Source organism: Dromiciops gliroides, chromosome 4 (assembly GCF_019393635.1).
Source record: "Dromiciops gliroides isolate mDroGli1 chromosome 4, mDroGli1.pri, whole genome shotgun sequence".
NCBI classification, from domain to species: domain Eukaryota; kingdom Metazoa; phylum Chordata; class Mammalia; order Microbiotheria; family Microbiotheriidae; genus Dromiciops; species Dromiciops gliroides.
The window spans coordinates 154018188-154030375 of record NC_057864.1 but is presented as its reverse complement, the minus strand read 5'-3'; positions in this window follow the sequence as shown (position 1 = coordinate 154030375).

The following is a 12188-nucleotide window of genomic DNA, read 5'->3' as shown; positions in this document are numbered from 1 at the left end:
TTCTATAATCCTCTAGAATTGAGTCCACATTCTTGTCAGGAAGAGAAAACAGTTGTTTTCATCTGGTGATCAAATACAAGGCATCAACAAGCCCTAGTTTCAACTTTTCAGGAATATTTTCTTCAACCTCAACTCTGTTCTTTCAACAAGTCACGTTCTCTCAGACCCTTCTTCTGTAAGTCCATTGAGCTGGAATGTCTGCCTTCTCCAAGATCTGATGTTCAGTATGGGGTCAATAAGCAGACCCTGGTTAACTTGGTGGGGTTATAGGGATAAAGCCATTTTGGAGGTCTTTTATTGTGTGGGAAAGACTCTGTGCCTTCTTGATGGGTAGAACATCCTGCAAAAGGGGGGGGGTTAATTAAGTATCAATTATCTGAGGTGATTTCATTAGATCAGAGGACTATAGATCTAGGACACATTCTTTGAACTGGAAAGGGAGACAAGCTGAGATCTGAAGATCCAGAAATAACAGAGTGCAGACCAAAGACCTGCAAATGGACCTGGGTCCCAAGAGTAAAGTCTATCCTTCTACACATTGATCTTTCAGGGAACTCAGCTTCATGCCAGTCCAGATGGCAGGCAGGGAGATGTAGTAGAAGAATCTCTATGCCCAAGAAATGGTAATACATGGGGGCACAGGTGGCAGGGATAGAATGACAATAGTTCTGGAACCCTAGGTTCTTAGAGAGGCTGTGATGCAACAACCTCTCAACCTTGGAGATGGTAGCCATGGAGAGAAAAGTCACTGTGGGAATTCATCATCTAGAGGTAGAGAAAGGATCTGGCATGTTACCCTAGAATTGGAGGCATGATAATAGACTTAGTCACAATGCAAAAAAATAAAACTTGGGCTTTGCCACAATAACTTATTCAGCCAATGAATTCCAGTGGGAAGAGGGATGCCTCTCAACCTTAAAGCGTCTCCCTTTTGGTAGGAAAACAAACCCTTAGAATAATGCAATAAGAGGCCTGTGTAGGTCCCTGGGGTAAAAAGTGGGACTCGCCAGAATGTAGGGATTGAGACGAACCCCAAGTTCAACTTTTTTTCTAGAAGGGAGTTTAAGCCCTTAGGATAGTACTATAATGCTGCAGGATTGTATAGGTCCCTAGGGAAAAGGTGAGACTCAACAGAAGAGGGAAAAGAGAAGTGTATTGACTATGTACAGCCTACTTGTGAGTCCTTTATAATTGTTTTTCATTTTCCATAGGGTGAAAAATTGGCTGTGCTATTTCGGATATGCATTGTTACCTTGAATGCTTGCATAGGAGCCATGATCTATCTTTCTCTCTCTGAAGAGATTTAAATATAAGCTTCCCAAGAACAACAACAAAAAAATCTAAAGACATATAACTGGGGCAGCTAGGTGGCTCAGTGGATAAAGCACCAGCCCTGGATTCAGGAGGACCTGAGTTCAAATCTGGCCTCAGATGCTTGACACTTACTAGCTGTGTGACTCTGGGCAAGTCACTTAACCCCCATTGCCCTGCAAAAAAAAAAAAAAGACATGTAACTTCTGGGAAGTTGACCCTCTAACAAATAAATATAGTCCATGTAAAACCAAAGCTTAGGATTCTGGGCAACAGTTTATAGAGTCTATTCCCGCCCCCACCTCCATACACACACACATTGATACTGTAGAGGCCTCCAAATAGTGAGGGATTAATTCTGGGGGAAAAAAAGCACTTCCTTCTTTTTCTATATTGTAGACCAGACATCTTCTTTCCTATAGCTTTCTTTCTTGTCTTACCTTCTTCATGTTCCTATTGATGGGCTTTTTGAAGGTTTCTCCAGCTTGGTGTCCCAGTATTTGAGGATTCTCCTTTCTGGAACCCATTTATCCCAATTCTTATTCCAACTCCTGTGAGGTATAAGGAGTTCCATTTGTTTTTCCTTTAGGGTGACCTAGACACACTTGGCTTCACAAAAGAGAGGTATATGAAACCACAAACCCCAGTTCAGTCTCTTGGAATTCAGGCTGTGGGTCCTGCTTCACCTTCTTCTCACCCTTCCTGATACTGCTGTAGCCCCCTACCCCATCCCCAGTGACAGTCCCAATATCCTGGGCCTGTTTTGCCAGATTCCTGAAGGCTTTATTGAACTCTAAGAGATGTACCATTCTTGGCTATGATCAGCCATATGTCTAAAGTCTCTCTCCAACTCAATCAGCCCCAGTTAACCTCATTTATTAAATTCTAAAACTACCCTGGTCACCAAACCATCTTATTTACAATAGGAGAGGGAATATATATTCAGAAAAAGGGTAAAGTAATTAAAGAGTAGGTTAGAAAACTTTTGGTACCATCAAGTCTGATATTGTTTTCTTGAAAGATTTCCATAGGATGTTGTGTCCTCCTAGAATGGAAGTTCCTAGTGGGCAAGGAATAGGTTTTTTGGTCTAATTCTTTGTGCTCTCAGCACCTAGTATACTACCTTATACACAGTAGGTATTTAATAAATGTTTGTTGAACTGAATTATGTAAAAAGTCACCCACTGCTAGCTTTACAATCCTCTCTAGACCAAGAGTCTACAACTCTTTTGTGGCCATAGAAAGACCATATTTCCAAATCTGAACACAACCCCATTCAGGTTTGGAAGTGTCATACCTAAGAGTATACCACTCTATATAACTTAGGCTCTCTTAAGTTCAATCTTGGAAAGCCTCCCTCTTTATCTCTGCCTCTTGGCTTTTCTATCAGTTGGGCACTGGATTTTGTGCCATACACAAATTATTCTCTTTTTATCATATTTTTAACTGTGGTTTTAAAACATGGATATTATTTGAGGAAACTTAGGAAGTGTGTAACTCTCAGAGAGCATAGTTCAGTGACTGTCAGAGAGATTGCAAGAGCTATAAGTGGAGGAAAGCCAAGCATTTCAAGGATCGTTCAAGGATCATAAAATACACAATGAAATGGGATCAATAATACCCAATGCAAAGGAAAGTGTGGTCAAAATTGAAAAATAATAACAAGAGCTAACAAACCTATTGTTGGAAACATCCTAATTAGCTGTCCAAAAAACCCCACAAACAAAAGGACCCCCATAAGCAACAACTCTCAGAGGGAACTGGCAACTAGAAGGCTTGTTATTGATTCTTCTATGTTAAGATGTAGCATAAGCTTCTTTAAGTTGCAAAAATACAACCTTGAAGCATGCTGAAGGTCATGAAAGGTCAAGAAATTTATCCAAGTGATGGAAGGTAAGAAATAAACATTTATTAAGCAACTACTATGTGCCAGTTGCTTTACATACATTATTTCATTTGGTCCTCACCACAATCCTAAGAGGTAGGTGTTATTATACCTGCTTTATAGTTGAGGAAACTAACTTTTTTGGTTTAAAAAAAAATTGATTGGTTAGGTTATTTGCCCGGGGTCCCATAGCTTAGTAAGTGTCTAAGTTTAGATTTGAGCTCAGGCCTTCCTGATTTCAGGATCATTGCTCTATCCACTGTGTCACCTAGCTAGATATGTTTTAATAGCTCAGGAACTTACCTAGTTTAATCCCCATTGAAAACCCATGGGCCAAGGCCACCTTATATATTGTATATGGTGTAAGGGGGCTAAAATTCTAGCTAGTTTGTCTAAAATATCTAATGAGTGGTCACCAATAAATTATAAGCTTTAGCAAGAGTTAGACTTTTAAGCATTTATTAAGGAGAATAAGAATTTGGTGAAGATAGAAAGGCCTAGATTCATCTATCTATTAAAGGAAGAGCGCATTTCTCGCTCCACTCTCCACCAGAGTCCTGACGAAAAAGAGACAGAGCGTCAGCCTCACCCCCTCTTACTCCAACAAGCAAACGTCACTTCCTGACACCAAAGAAAAGCCACATGGCCTTGCCCTCAGAGGCCTTCTCCTCATGGTGGAGCTTTCCTACAGTAAGTCTCCAGCAGGTGGCGTCATTCTAATCCTTACAGTGGTAAGCCTTATATTATGCCAGTATAAATCTTTTATTTAGCAGCTTTAAGTCACCTCTCTACTTCAAAACCAAGCCAATTTCAGCCACAACTAACTTCCCAGTCAGGAAAAGGACTGTGTCTTGGATATCAAGGGAGATTGTGTCTAATCCCATGATCCTTGGTGACAGGTAAGCTATCCTTACCCTTTTCTTGGTGATGGGCAGGAGTTCACCTGAGACTAGTGGTCCTTTCCATAAGCTGAATTGCTCTAGGATCCTCTGGGAATTCCCCAAACCCCAAGGTACTCAGTCAAAGGAACTCCAAACTGGCAAAACAAACAAACAAAAAAGGGTTTCATTTGGTATTTGTTACTCTTATGGTTCATTTTAGTGTCTATTCCTCAGTTCTGTGTTTAAGATATAAAGACCTAAGGAGTGACTGATGTTAAAATTAGTAGAGCATCCATAGAAAAAATTGTATGGGACCAAAGAGCATCCTCCTCCTGCCCCCAAAAGTGCTTGATCTCTTGACTCAGAGATTCTTTCAGTCATTTTTGGAATGCTTGACCAAAACTAGTTATTGAACCCTTCTAGCTGAGAGTAGTTGTCCCTCAGAATCAGAATTGCTGAGAAATGAAATTATGAAAAGTCTATGCACACAGAAAGAAAGAAAGAAAAGGAGAGAGAGAGAGAAAGGAAGGAAGGAAGGAAGGAAGGAAGGAAGGAAGGAAGGAAGGAAGGAAGGAAGGAAGGAAGGGAGGGAGGGAGGGAGGGAGGAAGAAAGAAAGAGAGAAAAGAAAGAAAGAAAGAAAGAAAGAAAGAAAGAAAGAAAGAAAGAAAGAAAGAAAGAAAGAAAGAAAGAAAAGAAAAAGACTAGATTCCCTTTTATCCAGGTGGAGTTGGCTTCAGGTTCCTGTTGGTCAGCAAACTTTGAGAACAGGCCTTCCCCTATGGAGGTAATATCAGTACTGAATGTCGAACTTGGGATAAGTTGGGGAAACCCCCAACTGAAAAAATATCCCTGTCCCTGGAGTAGTTAGAATTTATATCTCACCCCTGGAAAAATGAAACACATGATAGCTTGATCAAAATGATTTGGTTAAAGCTGTTTTCAAAAGGTCCTTGTTTAATCCAATTTAAGAGTGCACTCTGTAGATTTTTGGTTATGCAAATGAATGTTGTTAGCAATGGAATGATTTCTCATCTTCTCGTGTTAATATCTGTTCAGTAAAAAGGTGGTCAGTCCTTAAACAGAACTGAAGTCAATTTTAAAGTTTTCCCTCCAGTAACTTCAAAAGAGAGAGGAAAGAAAAGAAAAAGTTGCCTTTTTTGTTTGTTCATTTCAAAGCTAAGCCATACCTGGTACTCAAGAAAAATCTAGCAGGTATTTGTTCTTTTAAATTTTATCTTACTTAAAATCATCTTAAGTAAAGAAGCAATTAAAAGGCAAGTAATTTGAAGGGAAAGGGGCCAATTTCCATTTTAAAAGTTTGGTTTGCCTGCTTACTGTGAGCTTCTGGATGATATGGCAGAAAATTATTGTCTTTGTAAATTAGAAGCAGTTACCTTAAGGGAACTACAACATACCATTTATTTACATGCTCTTAAATTAAGAAATCAGGTTGGAAGTGTTTTGCATGGTCAGATTTACTGGAAGTTTCAGCTCTAATCATTTAAAAGCAACACTTTAAAATGGATTTGAGAGGTAGAAGAAAATTGAGTTAATTCGCAAAAGGAAACACAATAGAGTAAAAGGAAAATGGACTTGAAAATAATTTGAAATAATTTGAAAGAAGACAAGAATGAGATTAGAAATGTACAGTCTTAAAAAGAAAAATAACATGTAAAGAGAAATACAATTCTGTGATTTAGAAAACCCAGTATGGGTTAATCAGTAAGAAAAATAGGAAATAGAAATAGTTAACACTGACATAGTATAAACTTGAAGTTCCATTAAAGGACAATGAGAAATGTATAAAAGTGTTGTTTAAAGTAAAAAAAAAATCTGAAAATACAACTCTGCTTGCAGAAGTATTAAACTCATCTCAAACCCAGAAGAGTGATTTCAATTTCTGGGTCCCCCAATGCTCTCAGAACTCTAGTCAGGACCATTCTGTCTGGGGGTGGGAGGTGGAGGGAGATGGGGAAGAGGGAAAGACAAAGAAAAAAAAAAGAAAAGGCAAGGATTTTGGAAATTATAAGTCATTTTTCCAGCCTAGATTGGCATAGGGAGATTGTCAGAGAAGTCTGCAGGTACTGGGGATGGGAGGAGCACATGGTGTAGAACCTTCCAGTATAGTATCTGAAGGAACAGGGGCAGCTAGGTGGTGCAGTGGATAGAGCATCGGACCTGGATTTAGGAGGACCTAAGTTCAAATCCGGCCTCAGACACTTGACACTTACTAGCTGTGTGACCCTGGGCAAGTCACTTAACCCCAAATGCCTCACCCCCAAAAAACAAATAAATAAATAGAATGAAGGAACACCTGCCTGTGGTTGTGTACCAAAGCAAGCAGAAGTCACAGATATGGCAGAGAGGGAACTGTTTGTACAGGAAGTAGTACCAGATGCCAACTGGTAGCTTTGTTATTTATACCCTTTTGGGGGCTGTAGATCTAGTAAAAAATGAGGAAGACCACCCAAAGGTGGTGTTCCAAGGAAATTAATTGTCACAGGTCCTAGGCTATGTCCTGAGAGAGAAACAAGTATATAAGAACACATTAGTTGTTTGGCTTTGACCCAGGGAGTAGATCAGAGTCTCAAATTCTGTACCTACAGCAGTCTAACCAGGGAAGAAATCCCAGACCAGAGGGGGGCCTGCATTATTTTTACCCTCAAACTACATGGCTTTCTATCTGGCTGATATGACTGAGTTCATCAATAACCTAGTAGAACTCCAACCAGAGGCAAGCCCATAGCTGTATTATTAAAACCCAAAATAAGGTAAAAAACTTGCAAAGCTGGGGGCAGCTAGGTGGTACAGTAGATAAAGCACTAGCCTTGGATTCAGGAGGACCTGAGTTCAAATCCAGCCTCAGACACTTGACACTTACTAGCTGTGTGACCTGGGCAAGTCACTTAAACCTCATTGCCTCACAAAAACAAAACAAAACAAAACCAAAAAAAAAAACCAACTTAGAAAACTCAGATGAGGAAAATAGCATTTATGCTATATTTATTTTCATCTAACTACATTAAGAACACTGAAAGCTTACAGGTACCCAACCTGAGCTGTCTCTGGTATCTTGGTATATGTAACACTCAATTACAAAACAAACAAACAAACAAAAACATCAAGCAGGACCCAAGAAAGCACACAACAGAACCAAACACTGCCTATTCATTCCCACCAGAAGTGTACAGAATCTGTCCCCAACACAAAATCTGAAGTCAAGAAGTATGCTGGAAGAATGAACAAAACAAAAAAGAAAGAATGAATGAATGAAAAAAGGAAAGAAAGAAATTTACCATAAAGAGCAATTATTATGATAACACAGTTCCTAGAGACACAAATCCAGAAGAGAATGGCTCAAAAAAAAAAAAAAAGACTACAAACAAAGCCTGAGAGAAAAGCAGAGTTTTGACACAAAGTCAACTATGATTCCTGGAAACAAAGCAAGATTTTAATAGAGCCAAAAATTATTTTATAAGTGAAATAAGAGCAGTAGAGAAAACAATTAGAAAGTACTAGAGGGGAAAATTGGAAAAGAAATGAGAACTATGGAAGAGTGAATTGGAAATAGAATTAATAGCTTGGTACAATAAGGACACAACCTTATCCAAGCAACAGACTCCTCAAAAACTAGAATGGACTACATAGGAGTTAATGTCTCCACAAGATAATAAATGTTAAAACAAAGTCAAAAGAAAAAAAAACAGTTTAAAGACAGAAGAAAGTATAATATAATTCCTATAAAAAAACAATAGACATGAAAGAGATGAAGGATACATAACTGAAAAATCATTCAACTTTCTGAAAACCATGATTTAAAAAAAAATGAGCCAAGACATTATATTTTAAGAAATCATAAAGAAAATTGTCCACATCTCTTAGAACCAGAGGGCAAAATGAAAATAAAATACATGTCACCTTATTTTTTAAAATAAAAAACCTCAGGAACACTCTAGCCAAAATTCAGAGGTTCCAAGTCAAAGAAAACATGTTACAAGTTACCAAAAGAAAGAATTCAGGTACAGAAGTGGGTCAGAGTCACACAAAATTTAATAGCACCTACTATAAAGGAGTGGAAAGTTTGGAATATAATATTTTAGAATGTTAAAAGATACAGGCTTACAACCAAGACCAATTTACAAAGGAAACTTGAGTATAATCCTATTGTATTTTACTTTTATTGAAATAGAGAACTTCCAATTATTCCTGGTGAAAAGCCCAGAGCTATGTAGAAACTTTGAAATAGGGGGCAGCTAGGTGGCGCAATGGATAAAGCACTGGCCTTGGATTCCGGAGGACATGAGTTCAAATCCAGCCTCAGACGCTTGACACTTACTAGCTGTGTGTTCTTGGGCAAGTCACTTAACCTTCATTGACCTTGGGGCGGGGGTGGGGGAGACAAAAAAAAAAAAAGAAACTTTGAAATACCAACATATATACTCCTGTCCAGAGAAACATGAAAGATCAATATTAAGGAACAGTGATAAGGAACTAATAATAATAAGAAAGGATGAACTGTTTGCATTCTAATATGGGGCAATGATGAACATGTTCCCTCATAACCCCAGCATCACCAGGAGTAATAGAAAATATCATAAAACAGAGGCACTAGAAGTAAGAGGTTTTTTTATGTTTTGATAATCTTAGAAGAAGAAAGAAAGGGAAAAGTGTGTGGAAAATCTCACATAATTTGGGTGCAGAAGTAAAAGACTATAAGCAAGGAGGAAAAGGGGGGAAGCATGTGACCCTTGAGTCTCACTCTCATCTGAACTAGTCAAAGGAGGGAAGACTATGCATGCACATATGCACACACAAACACACACATATATAAACACACATACAGAGTTGATGCAGACATACATTTTACTCAACAGGAAAAGAAGGGAAAGGGAAGAACAAAAAGGAGGATAAACTAAGGAAGTATTAGTCCTAGGAAAAGAAACTCTAATCATAGAGGGTGGATCTTGAATAGGGGTTTAAAAGGAAAGAAATTGTCAGGAAAACCTGGAAAGACTTAAGTGAACTGTTACTGAGCAGAACCAGAAGAACACTGTACAAAGTAACGGCAATATTGTATGACGATCAGCTGTGATAGCTCTTCTCAGCAATACAATGATCCAAGACAATTTCAAAGGACTCATGATGGGAAATGCTTGCCACATCCAGAAAAAGAACTGTGGAATCTGAATGCAGAGTGAACCATACTGTTTCTACTTTTTTATTTTCTCCAGGTTTTTCCCTTTTGTTCTGATTCTTTTTTCACAACATGACTAATGTGGAAATATGTTTAATGTGATTGTACATCTATAACCTATATCAGATTGCTTGCCATCTTGTGGAAGGGGAAGGGAAGGAAGGGAGGGAGAAAAATTTGGAACTCAAAATCTTATAACAACAAATGTTGAAAACTATCTTTACATGTAACTGGAAAAAATACTATTAAGATTAAAAGAAGAAAAGAAATTGGACTCTGGACAAAGAAAAAGAAGAGGGACAGAAAAGCAAAAACAGATTTCAGTAAACCCACAGTACTAGCGCTGAGCATAGTTCTCTTTCACCACCTCTTTTTTTTTTTTTTAAAGAGAGGGTGGAAAACTCTAAACACAATGACAAAGATAGCTCCAGAGTACTAAACATGCAACTCAATTCCTGAGAGATGGGTGATAGACTCAGAGTATAGATTGAGATATTTGGGGGACTGGGAGGGACACAGCCAATGTGAGAATCTGTTTTGCTTGACTATTCATTTTTACAAAGGTTTTGTTTTTCTTGCCTTTTCAATGGTGAGATGAAGGGTGCGAAGAGGGAGAGAAGGTGAATATTCATTAATTGTACATTACAAATTAATTGAAAAAAATGAAAAGTTTTTAAAAAGAGAGTTTAGGTTAAATTCAGTTAAGCTTAGAAGGGAAAGACCTGGCGAGAAATTTTTGCAGCAGGTTTCTTTGATAAAGATCCCATTCCCAAGATAGATGGTACTAATTCAAAATTATAAGAATAAGAACTATTCTCCATTTGATAGAAGATATGAACAGGCAATTATCTTTTTTATCATAAAAATATTTATTTTCCAGTTACATATAAAGATAGTTTTCAACATTTGTTTCCATAAGATTTTTAACTGCAAATTTTTTCTCCCTCCCCTCCCCCCTCCACCAGACAAAAAGCAATCTGATATAGGTTATGTATGTACAATCACAAACATATTTCTGCCTTAGCCATGTTGTGAAAGAAGAATCAGAGCACAAGGGGGAAACCTCAATAGAGGAAAAAAACAACTAAAAAGTAGAAATAGTATCATTCAACCTGCACAGAATCCACAGTTCTTTTTTCTGGATGTGGAGAACATTTTTCATCATAAGTTCTTCAGAATTGTCTTGGATCATTGCACCTCTGAGAAGAGCCACATCTATCACAGTTGATCATCATACAGTGTTGCTGTTACTGTGTATAATGTTCTCCTGGTTCTGCTCACCTCACTCAGCATCAGTCCACTTAAGTCTCTCCAGGTTTTTCTGAAATCTGCCTGCTCATTATTTCTTACAGCACAATAATATTCCATTACGTTCATATACCACAGTTTGTTCAGCCATTTCCCAATTGATGGGCATTCCCTCAATTTCCAATTCTTTGCCACCACAAAAAGAGCTACTATAATTATTTTTGTATATGTGGTTCCTTTTCCCTTCTCTATGATCTCTTTGGGATATAGACCTAGTAGTGGTATTACTGGGTCAGAGGGTATGCATAGTCCCATAGCCCTTTAGGCATAGTTCCAAATTGATCTCTAGAATGGTTGGATCAGCTCACAACTCCACCAACAATGCATTAGGAACAGGCAATTTTCAAAGGAAGAAATCCAATCTATCAATAGCCATTTGAAAAAAAATGATCCAAATAACTAATAGAGAAATGAAAGTTAAAGTAACTCTGAGATTCTACCTCATACCCCTTAGGCTGACAAAATTGACAAAGAAAAATTATTAATGTTGGAAAGGCTTTAAGAAAATAGCCATATTAATGTATTGTTGACAGGGTTGCGAACTCGTCCAGACATTTTGGAAAGCAATTTGTAGCTAATTCTCCAAGAGTTACTAACTGTTCAAGTTCTTTGACACAGAAAAAGGAAAAGGACCAATATGTACAAAAACATTTATAGCAGTTCTTTTTGTAGTGGCAAACAAACTCTGACAAAACCAACAACTTTGATAATTAAGGGAGTGATCAACAATTATGGAAAAGCTGAGCAAATTATGTCATATGAATGAAATTTTGCCATTAGAAATGAGAAAAGGAATGGTTTCAGACAAACCTGAGATGATTTGCATGAATGTATATAAAGTGAAGTGAGTAGAACCAATAGAACAATTTACATAATAACAACATTGTAAAGATAACAACTTTGAAAGACTTAAAAACTTTGATGGATGCAATAACCAACCACAATTCTAGAAGACAAATGATGAACAATGTTATTTACCTCCATCAGGGGATTGACTCAAGGTGTAGAATGAAGTATACATTTTATATGGCCAACATGGGAATTTGTTTTGCTTGAGCATGTATATTTCTTATAAGGGATTTCCAATGTGAAATGGATAGAGAAAGGGGAAAGAGAAAATAAATACTTTTTTATTTGGGAAAAATTAAAGTTTAGAAATGGTAATGACTCTATACTGGTTCCCGAATGCAATCAGCATAGAATGCCCATGAATGAAATGATTTTTCCATGTGGTTATTAAACTAGATTAACTTTATTTGATTGTCAAGACATTTTGTTGTGTGTTTATCTTTTAAGTACATCAGATTGTTTTATGTTAGTGTTATGTTTATAAATTTATTACATTGTAATTTTGGAAATTATTCTACAAAGGTGCTGTTGATTTTGCAATGATAACTATTATAATTCATTCGAAACTTTAGGAGGTTAGTTCCTCCTTGGTCAGAATGCTCCAGTTGATTTATGAAATACAAATCAAAGCTCTTGTCTGTAATGATGATTATGTATATCCCCTGTTTTTTAATGTTCTTTTGGATTTGGTAAACAGTACAAAGGACTTTGGGAAGCTGGAAATGCTATCAGAAAACATAGCTTGAAAAAGAGCAAAAT